At 35.3% G+C, this 17,244-nt stretch overlaps 1 long non-coding RNA gene across 3 annotated transcripts in view; it reads left to right on the forward strand.

Annotated features, from left to right (window-relative positions):
- The first annotated feature begins 1,690 nt into the window (after nt 1–1,690).
- Nucleotides 1,691–17,244, forward strand: part of LOC125961835 (uncharacterized) — an 89,442-nt gene continuing 73,888 nt past the window's right edge. For 2 of the 3 annotated variants that reach the window (XR_007472902.1, XR_007472904.1), the window contains exon 1: nt 1,703–1,959. This is a non-coding gene — a long non-coding RNA (uncharacterized LOC125961835). Of the gene's footprint in view, nt 1,960–17,244 lie in introns of all 3 variants that reach the window. The other variant, XR_007472905.1, reaches the window with a different exon arrangement.

A 17,244-nucleotide genomic window follows, 5' to 3' on the forward strand; every position in this document is an offset into this window, starting at 1 on the left:
TTTGGCACTAAAAAAAAAAAAAAAAAAAGACACTCAACCAAGCACAGTCCATTTACCCAGGACAAGAAAACATATGATATTACTCTTATTTTTTCAACCACAATGGATTTGAACTTTTAGAAAATTGAAAATGCAAGATACAGATTTTATTTTTTTTAAGTTATTTATTTATTTATTTATTTATTTCTGGCGGCGTTGTTTCTTCGTTGCTGTGCATGGGCTTTGTCTAGTTGCGGGGAGCGGGGGCTACTCTTCGTTGTGGCGCGCAGGCTTCTCATTGCGGTGTCTTCTCTTGTTGCAGAGCACAGGCTCTAGGGCATGCCGGCTTCAGTAGTTTCGGTGCACGGGCTCAGTAGTTGTGGCTCGCGGGCTCTAGAGTGTAGGCTCAGTAGTTGCGGCGCATGGGCTTAGTTGCTTTGTGGCATGTGGGATCTTCCCAGACCAGGGTTCGAACCCGTGTCTCCTGCATTGGCAGGCGGATTCTTAACCACTGCGCCACCAGTGAAGCCCAAGATACAGATTTTAATAAGAAAATATTAGGCAACAGTTCTCTTATCTCTATGTCTTTTTCTATCTCATTGATTGTGAAGAATACAATCATAGAGAAAGCAAAATCTACATCAGTTGAAAATTTTTTCCACCTGCATGCATATTAGAGTGGATGTGTAACATCTTCACAGGGTTTGTGAAATCACCATTTCACCACAGAAATTAAATATGACACTAAAATGATCTGACACTAATTAGTCCATTGAATAAGGGGAGGAGGATTGGCATTTGGTCATCGTTTAGAAGAAAAAAAAATCATTAACCTGTTAGGCAAAATACTTGTCTTTAAATTATCCCGTAATAAATATACTAGAAAATGAAATCAAATGGCAGTACAGTGTTATGAAAGGAAAGCAATTGGGTTGATCTCAAAGTGAGTGAGTATAAAAATCAATGTTTTTTGTTTAGTTTGTTAATAATTTTATTCTTAGAGCTCCAAGGCAGCTAGCTTTTGGTCATTTTTAAGATCAATCAAAAAGTTCTAAACATTATTTTTAAGGTATGCAGATCACTAGGCCCTCCCCACCTCCTTTCTCTCTTTCTTTTAATTTTTAAATTTATTTTGGGGAGTTTTGGCTACCATTTATGTTCTAATCATGTTTTTCAGGAAGTGAATTTGAACTTTGAACCTCACCTAGTTTGAATCCTACCTCTATTGTTTTCTATCTCTATGACTTAGGGTAAGTTACTTAACCACTGTGAATTGTTTCTGGATATTTAAAACAGGGAAATCACAGGGTTGTTGCGAAGACGAAAGAAGATAACATAAAAGGGAACTTACTGCAGTGTTTGAGACATAGTAAGGGTTAGTAAATATTTCCAATTTTTATCTTTCTAATTCTCGTGAGCAGTTTACAATGAGATCTCATTACCACAGATTTTCCCTAAAATTATGAACCTTTTCCTACCCCTCTCCATTTTAAACCAAACCTTGAAATGACTGAACCTCATAGGAAGATGTCTCAATGCAGGTAATCCCAGTAGCAGGAGAGGTTGAAGCTACCACAATGCAAAGTTGTCAGGCTCTGATCTGGCAGTAGCTGTGGGAATTAGTCTTAGCTTCTATTTTTAACTCTGCAAGGAGTTGATTGATGACCTGGGAAAACTCAGTTGGCATCTTATTTTCTTTCTGAATTTCTTTCTGCGTCTTATTTTCTTTCTGAATTGTACCATTTGTCTAATCACTCTTTTCACTGACTCATTATCAGAAATGATATGAAGGTTGTTGAATTAGGGTGTTGATTTCAGAAGTAATGTTATAGAAAATGGGAATTGTTCCCTTTCTTAAAAGCAATAGTTGACAATTTTATTTTATTTTTTTCTGATACAGTGTTGAAGTTCCTGGGAGAGGGCAACTTTAATTTATAAAGAGTCGTTAACATTCACTTCCTCTAACAAAAGCCTTTGAAGGTAATACTACTAATTATCTGCCTTGTACCCCAATCTTTTTTTTTCATGTGTAACTGTTGAAGTTTTTTAATGTTAATCAATATCATTAAGTTGTCCAAAAAGGAAAATTAATCTGTTACTCCATTGTACACCATATACAAAGGAATCTTCTTGGTATATGATATCTTTCTATTTTACTGAATCTCAATGAATTTAGAGAGTACATGTAAGAATATTAATATTCAGAGTCTTATTCATAAATGTGCACTACTGAGTAGATTCAATCACTAGCAACACCTTTAAACTGAAAGCAAAAATAGAGCCTCAATTAACGTGAAAACTTTAGTACCAGAAACACCTGCCTCTAAAAACTACACTGTTAGTATACAGACGAGCTTTAGTATGATAACCATTTTGTTGGGCTTTAAAAGCACATAATTTTACATTTTTTTCTTATTTGACTTTTTATCATTATGTGGACCATTTAGGTCTAAGGAAAAAAGTACAAAAACTGCCTAGAGCCTTCCATTTAATATGTAAGCCATAGTTGTCCACAAGAGAGAATTTTGTGGTAATCAACAACTCTAGCCAAATCGGCAATAATTTATTTCAGTTGGTAGAGTCTAATCATGTGTACCTAACTATGTTCTTTTAAGTAAAAAGTGTAAAACATTTTTAGTAGTAAGTTTGTCCTAATTTCCAAATCAATATTTTTAATCCCTGTTTGAATACTGAATTCATTAGCTATTCACCAAAGGCTTGAGGCATAGATTTTGGGCATAGTCTGCTTCTAAGATGAGTTGTAGCAAACAGTCTAAATTCCTGTTTTAAATATACATGTGCATACACGTATATTATGCAAAAATTTATATACAGACATTCCCCGAATTACAACGGTTCGACTTACCGATTTTTCATCTTTACCATGGTGCGAAAGTGATACTCGTTTAGTAGAAAGTATAGTTTGAATTTTTTCAAAGTATACTTCGAATTTAGAGTAGAAACTATACTTTTCCCAGACTACTGATAAGCAGCATGATGCTCTCTTGTGATGCTGGGCAGCAGCAGCAAGCCACGCCTCCCACTTAGCGACTGGATCACAACTGACACACTTAACAGCCGTTCTGGTTTTCACTTTCAGTACAGTATTCAATAAAACAAATGAGATAGTCAACAGATTATTATAAAATAGGCTTTATGTTAGATGATTTTGCCCAACTTTAGGCTAATGTGAGTGTCCTGAGCACCTTTAAGGTAGACTAGGCTAAACTATGACGGTTGGTAGATTGGGTGTAGTATAAGCATTTACAATTTATGATATTTTCAATTGATGTTGGGTTTATCAGGATGCAATGCCAGAGTAAGTTAAGGAAGATCTGTACTTTATGTGTATTATATGTATTAATTATATTTAGCCAATTATGTGTGTAAATATATATATGCATATATATGCATGTATATATGTCTGTTTTCATGAACATTTGCCTTCTATTTCAAATATTTGATTATATTTATTTATTTTTATTTTTTTATTTGATTATATTTAAAATAAACAGACAAGTTCTTGGAGAAGCATTTGAAGAATCTGTGTTTCCAGAATCAACTTTTGCAAAGAAAACTTAGTTTTTCACTAGGTGTTTATTTTCCAATAGTTAAAAAAATATTTTTAAAATTTCAAAGTGATTCTTTAATATATGAATACGAATATGTATTTACTTCAGGCACTATATATGTGATTTATACATATGTGTATTTATATATATTTAAATGTTTTTAAACCTGATCTTACTGGGTTATAACTACTATCCAATTATGTGAGAATAGTGATATTGTTGCCTTTCAGCTTGGAACATGCTTCTGTTTCATTTGATTATATTTTATCCATTAAGTGCTCTGGCCTTCCATTAGCTCTTTTGCTTTGAGGAATACATTTTATAGTGCATTAGAAATAGTCTTCTATTTTTCATGCCATAATTTTCCAGTGTCTTACAAAATCCTAATTTGGAATGTTCTGACTTGAATTGTGTCTCAGAATAGAGACTTTTCCCTTTTGGAATCATCAGATCTGTTGGTTAGGTACAGTATTTCTTATTTTTTCTGTTGGAGAGAGGGAGGAAGGAAACTGCCCTATGGAACTTTCCAGTTTTTTTTGTTTTCTTACGCTTATACCAAAAAAATGCACTCTTCTAGTAAAACTAGAAACATGAGTGTGGCAGCTACATAGTTCCAAATGAGGACAACCTAATATACTGTAATTTTTTCAAGTAAGAGAATAACCCAGGTAGTATACTATTAACTAGATTTTTTAAAATAGCCATTTGTTGATTAATGATTCTATTCTTTTTCCATTCTTAGTTTCATAACAATTTTACACAAAGGCTTATATTAACAAATGCCATCAGTTGTATTGTTGGTTTCCTCCTGCTTTCTGATTAGTTCTATAATTTAAAAATGCTTAAAGTCCAGACTTCTCAACTAGAAAACATAAGCACAGTAAAAGCAGTGTTTTTAAAATTAATTCTGGAATATATTTCTTTTGATGGTAAAGGCATATAAGATTACGGATGTGTATGTTTGGATGCTATATAAATAAAAGTAATATGATTAATCATGTATTAATTTATACTACCAGAAATTCCCTCTAAATCCTTTGTAGGACACAAATATTTATGACATTTCTATATTGTTCTCAGTTTATTATTTTAATGAAATATTATACAGGTAGTATTTCATAAAAAACACTGCATCAATTGTAATACTAGTTTAGGAATTTTAATTTGGCATGTAAACATACTAACTTCTGTTGAGATTGCTATAGCTTAGGGTCAAAATGAATTTGAAGGTTATTAGTGTTATTATTCTGGTTTTTATTAGCTGCTGTCTCAAATTAATTATAAAGACAAAACTATCCCTGGCTTTCTGCACTATTAATGACATACTGAGATGTCTCTTGGGTATCAGTAAATGATATATTTTAGAGCATAACTTATGAAATGACTTGCCAGTTGGCAGACCACCTTTGACAATAAAATATATTTGATAGTCTACCTTTGCAAATTCATTGCACCACACAAATGTGATCTTGGTAATTGACATATGACTATCAAGCTTCAATCATTCTCCATAATATTCCTATTACCAATTATTAACAGAATAAAGGGGAGATAACAATTCTATAGTATTTATTCAGATTTTTATTTAAACTCAAGTATAATCTATATTTCTATAGTGCATTTTTTATCTAACACCTCACTTAAGCAGAAGGAAGTGTTCTAGAGGTTTGTTATCAGCTTTTAAATGAAGTAATCTTTAACTATTTATTTAAAAATACTAAAATATTTTTATTTTAAAATTTAAAATACTATTTAAAAATACTAAAAAAAATTTATTTAAAATTTAAAAATACTAAAAATATTTAAAAATATTAAAAAAAGTTTCATGGTCTTTAATTAAATATAAATATTGGAATTGTCTATGAAACTTTTGAAATGGTCAATCACATAAAAACATAGGGATATCCTTTAAAGCAGGGGTCCACAACCCCCTGGCTGTGTTAGGAACCCGGCCGACCAGCAGGAGGTGGGCAGCGGGCGAGCTAGCAAAGTTTCATTTGCTGCTCCCCATGGTTCGCCATCGCTGGCATTACAGCCTGAACCAACTATCCTCCCCCGCTCACCCTGTTGGTGGAAAAATTGTCTTCCACGAAACCGGCCCCTAGCTCCAGAACTGTTGGGGATCACTGCTTTCAAGCATATGAATTTCTAATATATTTATTTAGGTTATATATGCTGAACTACTTTTTACATAACAGCTCATAGGTAACCTTCACTATTAAGTATTTTATGATGCTTAGAATCGGAAACAATACAGAAACTAACAAATTAAAATTGTTTTTTGTAAAATGTCAAGTGAGAAGAGAAGAACGTTAAATAATAAATACAGCATATTCACAACTTGGTTTTGAATATCACACACATAGAGAAAAAAGACCCAAAGAAAATTTAAAAATTACTTATCAATGGTTAACTCAAGAAATAAGAGAGTCAGATCAGGGTGACCTTTACTTTCTCCTGTTCTTATTCTGTATTCCCAAATTCATTGCAATATGTATGTACTACTTTTAGAACTGTTTAAGAAGAAATGTGCCAGTTTGGATAATTTTTTTTTTAACATCTAAACATTGCCGAGTGTTGTTAAAATATTCAGGTTTTATGTAGCTTTCTGGAAGATCTAGCTGGCCATAAAAAACTGAATATATTAGAGGAGGGGGAGTTTTCCCATCTTGAAATAATAATGATAAATAATATTTTTAAAGCATTAAATAATTTTCAAAGCATTTTTGTATACATTTTCTCCTCAGACCATCCTAACTCTCTAGAGTTGGTAGAAAAAGGATTATACTCATTTTGCCCAGGGTGGGGAGTTTGAGGGTGGGAATTGAAATTCATGAAGTTTAGCAAATTGCCCATTTAAGCCGTGCACAGTTATTAAGTGGCAGGGCCAGAATTCTAACCTGTTTCATGCCATGGCCAATCTAGTGCTTTCCTCTATGCTGTAGGAACTGGACATATTTAAGAGGTAAGCACAAAAATGGAAATAGGTCTGAATCTTGCTTTAGTTACAAATTTGCCTATAGTCCTCACTGGAGCCTGAACCAGGAAAATCTATATGAATTTCTTTCTTCAACCCAAAGAAATGGCCATGTTAAATAATTCCTAGGTTTAATTTTAAAATATCTATACTGTCTGTTTTTTCACCATGTTCCAGTTTGTGTATTTTGTGTCTATCAACTACTCCAAAGAACCATGCTTCCTACCTAAAGGGTTGCATTGCTTAATAAACAAACATTGACAATTCTGATGCTAACCTGAATTAAATAATATACCAATCATTTATGAGATCTGCCTTAGTATTTTTACACTTCTGAAATATCATTTCTATAACCTGCTTTTTAAAATAGTCTGACACCTACCGAGTACTCTTTCACTTCCTACAAGAAATCAAGAAAAAGAAAGCATTTGTGTTTTTAATTTTAGTGAAGGGTTCTTGATTTACGAATTAGTCATTTAGTGTCATTTGAATTTCAAGTGTGTCTCAAGTAGTGGAGGTTCTTTCTGTATGACTTCTCCAGAGTTTTCACATATATATCATCATTAATTTCATCTTTCACTTGGGATTAGTAAAAGAAAAGGTTTATTTACTACTATTTCTTAGTTTTCTTCATTTCAAATATTCAGTGCCTTATCAAAAATAATATTATAGTCTTATTACTGTTCATTGATAACAGATAATACCAAGAAATTGTGATTCTGGTTTTCAGTTAAAAAAACAAAACGAGAAACTAAAGAAATAATTACTATAACAATTTTTTCTTCATTTAGCTAATCAGATATTCACATCAGTGAGTGTTAGATTTTGAGACTATGAATCCCAATACTAAATGTTTTATATATTCAGAGAAGTGAAAAATAATAATTATTATGCTTCCTCTGTGCTAAATACTGTTTTAAAACCAATTGGAATCCCCCCTCACAACAATCCTAAGATGTAGGTACTCTTTGCACCTATTTTACAGCCGGACAAACTGAGGCACAGAATGATTAAATTATTCATGGTCACACAGCTAGTAAGGCACAAATACAATATTTAAAATCAAGTCTGTTTTTGTGAGAGTCCACATTCCCAACCCCTGTAATGAAAGCGTGTGATCCCTACTATTTGCTATATACCCATTTACTTGCTTTGTGGAAAGAAAGGGAGTGAGGGAAGAGGAGGGAAAGGGAGGGAAGGAAAGAGGAAAAGAAGGTGGAATGGAGGGAGGCAGGAGAATTGTCAAAATTCTGCCAGTTTGTTGATACTGTGTGTTATTTCTTATAATAAGGTTGAAATTAAGGACTTGTAGAGATTTACCTGGAATAAATAATTTTAAATTTCCTTAAGGGAAGTCTCTGGTAATATTATCAGATGGAGACAGCAAGTGAATTTCTGTTTAATTCTATTCACAATTAAAATGCTATATCAGGCTCATATTTGGAACAAACACAGTTCTGGTAATTCTCATAGTAATAATTCTACATTTTCTTAAATTTGTTATCATTTTTTTCATCCTCAACACTCTCGGCTTATTTAATTTTAGTACCTACTCTTTTTCAAAAGTCCATAAATTTTAGTTAGGCTTAAATCATAGGAAAATTGAAGAAAGTTTAGAGCCTGTAACAGAAGGAAACCCCCCCCCTTCCCACCCTGAGAGCCCAGCTCTGTCCATTTCTATTAGAGCTACACCACCAAGAAAGGAGGAATTATTCTGATTGGTCAGATTTATGACACATTCTATTACATAGGGTGACTGTATTTGTTTAGAGGTACACAGCAACAGTTCCACATTTCTTCTTGTCCGTTGCCTGGTTCTGTGAAAGCAGGTAAGTGGAGTGAAGATCCTCAAAACCTAGACCTCAGTCTCTTGTTTCTGTTCCATTCCATTCACCAGGGTGAGCTTAATCCAGCAGAAGAGTGAGCTCTTCTGTGTTTCGCTGGATGTTTCCATGCAGATGAGTCAAGTTCCATTTTGAGCCTGGAAAATCTTGCATGCTCTCTCATCAACTTCTTCCTTTTCTGAGTATGTACTCAGAAAATGGTAACATGCCCCCAGTAAGCCTTTACCACAGCTCTGACTCAGGGTTATTAGGAAGTAATTCCAAATCTCAGACATGTTCTGTATTTTAATCAACAGATAATTTGTACTTTTAGTTAACATTTACTCTCGATTATTCACGTGTTCTTATGCAGTTGGAACCTATTTCTGTCTTCATGTGCTTAAAGCTAGGATGAGTACGGATTTTAATCAAGATAATTTAGAAACTTTATTAAGTGTTTCTTATGTGGCAGGCACTGTTCTAGGTACTGGTGATAGAGTTTTAAACAGAGTGGTTACAATCCACACTCTAAGAAAGGGTACTTAACATTAAAATTCAAAGACGAAAGATGTACAGAAATCATACGCAAAAAACAAGAGTCAGTTTAATATGCATGGTTGGCATCTTGGGGACAGAAGAAGTCTAACACAAGGAGTTTTACAAGACTGATGATATATAGTCACTTCAGTTGAACTTTGTTTTATTTAAAACAAGCAACTTTTTTCAAACCAAGTAAAAAAATTATTGACAGTAATTGTGCAACTTTATAGCTCCTTATTTTAGTAAAGAGAGGGTGCTTTGACTTATGATATGAGGCAATTTCAGTATTTTGATAAACTAACCTTCAGCATTTTAGAAATTAAGCTTTTACATTGATGGAAATTCTGATAATTGCCCATCAGTTTTATTTCATGCTTCCGAAATTATATTTTCCAATTTTAAATGAAAAACTGGCATATTATCTGTTGACACTACAGTTCCAAGTTTTATCATAGGAAAAGGTGGGTGAGAGGAATCCCCAGCTCAAAATCCTATCCAAATTTGAATTCTGAAAGTCTTTTTTTCATTGATTAGTAGATGTTGGTATCACATTATTTGCAATGACAGAGGATATTGTCAGGTGGTTATTAGCATTCATTGCAGCACCGGCTTCTGAGAATGTAGTAGTTTTTTTTTTTTTTTTAACATCTTTATTGGGGTATAATTTCTTTACAATGGTGTGTTAGTTTCTGCTTTATAACAAAGTGAATCAGTCATACATAAACATATGTTCCCATATGTCTTCCCTGTTGCGTCTCCCTCCCTCCCACCCTCCCTATCCCACCCCAGTAGTTTTTTTTTTAAACCACGTTGTCTCCTCTTGATCCATGACTCCAACTCTAAAAATATCTTGACTCATTCATACATCATACATTCAAGAAATAATTACTGATCGCATATACTATTCCAGATACCAGGCTGGTCACTAGGGAGTCAAAATGACTAAGACACAGGCTTGGCTGTCAAGGAGACCCCAATGTAGTGAATCTTTGCTTCTTACTCTTCAAGTGGCATTGATCCTGTGTAATCAGAAGTAATAGGGAATTAAGTAGCATTCATATTGTAATTAAATGTAGATAGAGCCAGATGACTTTCCAAAATCAGGCTTAATCAGAGATAGGGCAAGAATGTTCTTTGGGATTTTTCCTTGATGAGCATTGTTAACTATCCTTGAGATGCAATAATAGAAGTCACTGAGTAATTTATCAATTTGGTTTCCTATGGGAACCAGGATGAAGGACGTTTCCTCCTTTAGTCATTGACTTTCTACAGAGATAGCGAAGGCGCTTCAACTTCCCCAGACAAGAAATCACCAGTAAACAGCAGTGATGGTAGAGGTGGGTTATTTACTACCATGGGGTTGAGAATATTAGTGAGCTGCATTTTGACCACTTGTCAAACATTTTGACATCTTGGAACAGAAAGTGTTATTTAAATATAAAAAGCATTTTCTGTTGAATTGTTGTTAGTCATCCCTATGAGGAAATGACCTATTAAGTAATAGATGGGGAATAAGATTGATTTCTGCTAGAGTCCTTAAAGTAGCTACATGTTTCAATTTGTGGGTGTTTTTCAACCATTTGTAAGTTACCACAGTAAAAACCCCATGTAAAAAGCTATCTGAATTTACTTTCCAGCATTCTTTCCTGGGCTTTCTCTATCTTTCCCCCTCTCCCTCTGTCTCAGATCAGGAGAGCAATGGGTCTGAAGCTTTAGCGAGAATCAGAAGGCTTGTCAAAACAATGATTTCCGGAGCCTCAGCTGGGAATTTGCATTTCCAACAAGTTTCTAGGAGAAACTTCTGCTGCTGTTACTTATTTGATGAACCACTGCTCAAGTAAAAGGAATGGGAATTTAGGAAGTAGAAAGATGGAGAGCTATGAAAAGCTGAATGAAGTCAGCCTCTGATCTTCTTCACCAAGCTGCCCAAGCTATTGGGAAGATCATCACTAGTGCCCCAGGGAAGCGTATTGAAAGTCACACCAATTAGAATGGGCATCATCAGAAAATCTACAAGCAACAAATGTTGGAGAGGGTGTGGAGAAAAGGGAACCCTCTTGCACTGTTGGTGGGAATGTAAATTGATACAACCACTATGGAGAACAGTATGGAGGTTCCTTAAAAAACTAAAGTAGAATTAACATATGACCCAGCAATCCCACTACTGGCACATACCCAGAGAAAACCATAATTCAAAAAGACACATGCACCCCAATGTTCATTGCAGCACTATTTACAATAGCCAGGTCACGGAAGCAACGTAAATGCCCATTGACAGACGAATGGATAAAAAAGACGTAGTACATACATAAAATGGAATGAACTTGGGTCATTTGTAGAGACGTGGATGGACCTAGAGACTGTCATACAGAGTGAAGTAAGTCAGAAAGAGAAAAACAAATATCGTATATTAACACATATATGTAGAATCTAGAAAAATGTTACAGATGAACCGGTTTTCAAGGCAGAAATAGAGACATAGATGTAGAGAAGAAACGTATGGACACCACCGGGGGAAAGCAGGGCAAGGGTGGTGGTGGTGGGATGAATTGGGAGATTGGGATTGACATGTATACAGTAATATGTATAAAATAGATAACTAATAAGAACTTGCTGTATAAATAAATAAATTCATTTAATTTAATTAAGAAAAAAAGTAATTGGCCCTCCTCTGAGTAAGTGATTGGCCGAGGGCATCACGTAGAACACTCTTGACTGTCCTACTCTTAAGCCCAGCTTTGCAGTGAATGAGCCATTTAACCTCTCTTTACCCCAGTCTTTCTCAGATTCAAAATAGTAACAGTAATTTCCCTTCCCTCTTGTTAAAAAACAAGACAAAACAAAAATGCAAATCCTGATGGTGATTTCCCTTTGTGGAAAATTCTTTGGATTTATCCATCTATTTCTCTGATGTAGTAAAGAAGAAATTTAGCAAAATTTCTCTCTGTCCATAAAGATTTTAGGCTTTTAAGCTTAACTCTTTAGTGAAAACTCCCAAATGCCTATTCTCCACTGCCTGGGGCTAGACATTTCCTTGATTCTGTCTAAGAGGTGGGGAGCCACAAGGGAACAAGTACTTAAAGAGACTCTAAAAAGCCCTATCTATTCTGCACCCCCTTCACCACCACCAGCTCTCCAGTTTATCCACTGCTCTTCTCACTCTTTCCACACCAGCAACACCAGCCTCTTACCTTGTACTTTCAACACTCAATGTTCTCCCATCCAAAGGCCCTTGCATTTACGATTTCATCTTCTGGAAATGTTCTAGAAAAGTAGTCCATACACATATAAATAGAATATGATACTAGAGGTTATGAGAATAGATAGGATATGACTACCTTCCAGTTTCTGGTCAAATGTCACCACATCAGTGAGACCTTGATCATCCTATAAAAAACAACTGTTGTGCATCCCCATGCAGGTGCACACATTAACCTACACATGCTCTATTCCATCTCTGATATATTTTTCTCCATATGTTTGTTCCCATCTGCCAAACAATACATCAGTATTTTGGTATTGGTTTATTTTCTGTCTCTTCCCTAGGTAGAATGCAAATTCCGTGCAGGTAGAGTCATGGTTTTTTCCCTGCAGAACCTACAACCATCATTGACACATAAGAGTCGCTCAGTAAATATTTCTAGAGTGAAAAAGAGAAAGGTGATATATCCTTACGTTAGATTATCCAGTGCAAATTTTGGTATCTTTTGCATTACTTGCTCAAATGATCTTATACTCCAGTCATACTTACCTATTGGCAGTTCTTTAGAACCACCATTGCTCTTTATGCCCTCTTGTCTTTTTTAAAATTTAATTTTATTTTTTTAACATCTTTATTGGAGTATAATTGGTTTACAATGGTGTGTTAGCTTCTGCTTTATAACAAAGTGAATCAGCTATACATATGCATATATCCCCATATCTCTTCCCTCTTGCGTCTCCCTCCCACCCTCCCTATCCCACCCCTCTAGGTGGTCACAGGACATATATACACTCACTACCAAATGTGAAATAGATAGCTAGTGGGAAGCAGCCACATAGCACAGGGAGATCAGCTCTGTGGTTTGTGCCCTCTTACTTTTTAAATCTTGCTGTAGCCTCTGCCTAGAATGTTCATTTCTGAAACCTTTTTGTTGTCTTTCACACTTCTACATTTCCTTCAAAACACAAATCAGGTGTCCTGTTCTTCAAAAATATTTCATGATAAACTCGTTCTTTCTCTGTGTCCTCCTTCCCACCCTGGCACCCTATCCTGGCACATATCTACTCATTATGTTATACTATTCTGTCCAGTTGAAACCCCTCCCAGCTTTACCAGAGACCACTTGAAAGCAGGGACTGCTTCTGACATCAAAAGCACAATGCCCCAATGCCTGGCATATGACAGCTACTCATAAATGATCAATAAATGAACAACAATCCACCTTATTCTTTTTTCTTATCATAAGAAGCTACCCTTCATTGCTTTAAACTTCTAAAATTGCCCTGAGGGATATAATAGTAATGAGTGTTCCTGAAAATCAAGAGAATGGGCACTTATGATACATAGCTTGAAGATCAGCCAAGTGAAAACTGGAATAGCTCTCAAACAAGGAAGAGGAGTGAGGCATTCAAGCTTCTTTAGGAGTAGCAAGTAGCAGTGATGCTGGTGTTCACACTGCCATGAAGAAAACCACTGCCATGTGAAGCTCCTAACACGAGTAAATATGTAGTATCTCTGAGGTATGTGATAGTATGTGATAGTAGATCAGGACAAAACTCTTCAGCAACCTTGTTTCTGGATTTCACCTCATCCAGCATCACTTGGTGTATGTTGAGGTAATGCAGAAATTTTACTAGGTAATTAGTCTAGGAATTATTCCTCTAGGGTAGAAAGATGCTATGTTACTCCAATCGTGTTGCTATAACAAAATACCACCAACTGGGTAGATTATAAGAACAGCAATTATTGCTCACAGTTCTGGAGGCTGGGAAGTCCAAGACTGAGGTGCTAGCATGTTTGCCTTCTGGTGAGGACCTTCTTCCTGGTTCATAAGCTGACACCAACTCCCTGTGTCCTCACATGGTAGAAAGGGCAGGGGATCTCTCTGGAGCCTCTTTTATAAGGCATTAATTTCATTCATGATGGTTCCACTGTTACGACTCAAGCACTTCCCAAAGGTCCACCTACTAATACTATCACATTGGGCATTAGGGTTTCAACATAGGAATTTCAACATAGGAATTCAATGTATAAAACATTCAGACCATAGCAGATACTTGGGACTCGAAGCTTGTTCTAAACTTTATAGCTGGGAAGACTCTGTGAAGCTAGTATGTGTGGCTGAGTCATGAATGTTTGAAGATGATAAAAGACCCATCCCAGCAGAAAAATCCTACACACAACTGAGAAACCACTGGGCATTGTGAATGAGTGTATGCCTTGGCAGAAAGATTTTACAGCTGTTCCTCCTCACATATGTGAATTATGCATGATATTGCAAGAGGACTTTTTAAATATGAGCAATTTGGAGCAAAAATGACAGAAAAGAGAAATGCAAAGAAACAAGGTGAGTGAGTATTGAAAGGCAGAAGTGTATATTGGTAGGCCTGGAAATCAACTGTGAGTAATTTAAATTGATTAAATGTAGCATAGAAAATGTACAAGAAAAGGTTGAGGGGATCAAATTAACAGGCAAAAGAAACAATTTTCTCAACAGTAACATTTTTGCCAGATCAAAGTGAAAGCAGTCCATAAGAGATTGAGAAAATGAGTATATTTTCTCATTCCTTTGTCATGTGACCAAGGAATAAAGTAATTCCTTGGTCACATGACTAGGTCTAAGGTGAAAATTAGAACTTTATCTCCATATAAGGAGGCAGTCATTCTTAGGAAATAACATTTAATTTGAACAAAAAAGAGGAGATCAGAGGCATGAACAAAGAGATAAGAACTTGTCTCCCTTATTCGTAAACTATGGGGCCCAACTGTCGAACAATAATCAGTATCGAGGCTGCAGAGAACAAAGTTGTATTTGGGGTCTTAATAATTGCAATCCTGGACACACAGATTCAGGTAAAACCCAAAGATGTTTTATGGAAGAGAAAGAGTCAGGGACTTATAAAGATGAAAGGTACAAGGTTGTTAAAGCTGTCTGGCAGGCATTATGATTGACTCTGATGCAGGAAAGGAAATATTTGTCCTTAAGGGATTCTCTGTCACAAGTTATTTTAGGGTAAGGGTCCGATAAGTATCTTGAGTTTCTGGAACGTGGGCAGATGCTCTGGATGCCTGTGTCAAAGCAATAGGTAGTCAAAGTTCAGATTCCATCTCGGCTGAGATGTGCCTAAGTCACTTCCGCAGTGGCTTCCTCAGAGGCCCCATTTGAGAGAGCGCTCCCTACCAATAATGACTCCATTTCTGTTTTCCTTTCACACAACTTACCTTCACTCCTCAGATTTGTTGGGAACTGATAAGCATATTCTCACCATAGTACTTGTTGTCACTCACTTGCATTAGAGTGTACCATATCCAACATCAATAACTGATAATATTGAGTTTTGTTGTATTTTTCTCAAATTCAGAGTTATTTATTTTAAAGCATCAGTAAGCAAACTATGGCCTACAGGTCAAATCTATTCTTGGGCTAAGAATGGTTACTGCATTTTGAAAAGGTTGTAAGAAAAGAAAAAGAAAAAAAAGAAGAATATGTGTTCGAGACCTATGTAGGTCATAAAGACAAAAATATTTATTACCTGGAGGGCTTAAATTTAAGGGGACAAAGTTGATATTCACATTCATTATATATATATGAATAAATATATTATGAATATATTATATGAATATATATAATATATATTATATATATGAATAAATATATTATGAATAACAACTGAATATAATAAATGTATATACTGAATGCGAAGGTTTATATATACACAGTTAATTATAAGAGAACAATTTTGTCTTACACATTGTAGGATTTCACACCCTAAAGGGTGGATTTCTAGATAAGAGAAAGATATATATTTACCAGTTTATAGTTCATTGAGGACAAGAAGGAAGAGGATTGAGGCAAGTTCACTTCATTTTTGCAATTACAACATTACAGAGGAAAATGAAGTAAAAAATGTGAAACAGAAGCCTGATTGTGGAAGATGCATGAAGGGAATGAATAAGGCAATGAAAGGGTATAAACTACTTTGAGAGCTCTGATACCAGGAGGAAAGTGGAAAGTAGTAATGTATGTCCCTGCAGGTATTTGTAGATTGTCTTACACTCTGAGATTTCTCTGCTGCTGCCCCTCCCCTAAACAACTGTCAGAGAGGATTGGAGCTCTAGCTTCACAGCGCTTGCTGACTTTTCAAGAGAAACTTTGTACAGATAGACCCACAGACATACTTAAATAGATATCCACAGCTCTGTTGGATGTGTAGTATTTAGCTTCTTCGGTCTGTGAGTGAAACACTTCTAACATGCTTCCCCTACTCCAATGGCCACAGGGCCACCAGTTTTCAACCTGTTTTCTCTGTCCTGTTAAACACACCTCTTTTTCTAGCAGCTGAATGGGAAGGAAGACCCCCCCCTTCAGTTGTTATCTTCCTCGAAACTGTTCATTCTAAACGAATTCTCACATTTCCCTTCCTAATCTATCTACCATCTCCCTCTATGTCCAAACTCCTCCTGATAGCCAAATTTATTGAGCGCTTAAGTGTACACCAATTACCGTTTGTCAGTGGCATTTAACCCTCACACATATTATCCACATTACACAGGTAAATATTGAGACTTAGAGAAAGTAAGAAACTTGCCAAAAGTTGCACACTTAACAAGTGACATGTCTAGGATTCAGGCACAAAAGATTTGAGCCCAGAGGCCATGCTCTTAACCGTGAAGTTAAACTCTGGGAAGAAGTTAACACCTGTTCAAGGGAAATGGAGGGTCCGATACCAGCTCCCTTATTTATACCAGCCGCCAGAGGGGAAAGTTTAACAGAAAAGTGTTCCCATTTAATTTTTCTATTTCTTTAACCATTGAATTAAACAATAACACATCCTTCTTAAATGTAATCTCTCTTTGATTCAAGCTTTCTGATTATTTCAGAAACTTCAGTGAATAGTTTATATTTTCATAATATTTTTCTTTAATTTCAGAACTTTGTGAGAAGGAAAATACTATTTTCTTTTAAGTGATTAGATAATTTTGTAATAGTCTATGCTAAAAAGTATACTTATAGATATAGTATAGTACATATAAAATTCTATGTATTTAATGTGTACTTTTGTTAAAGCATTGTAAAATAACAACTGAATTGTACTCAAATAAATACATCATTATTCCTCAACATTGACTTAATGTGCACTATAGTTCATA

Source organism: Orcinus orca, chromosome 17 (genome assembly GCF_937001465.1).
Source record: "Orcinus orca chromosome 17, mOrcOrc1.1, whole genome shotgun sequence".
Lineage (NCBI taxonomy): Eukaryota > Metazoa > Chordata > Mammalia > Artiodactyla > Delphinidae > Orcinus > Orcinus orca.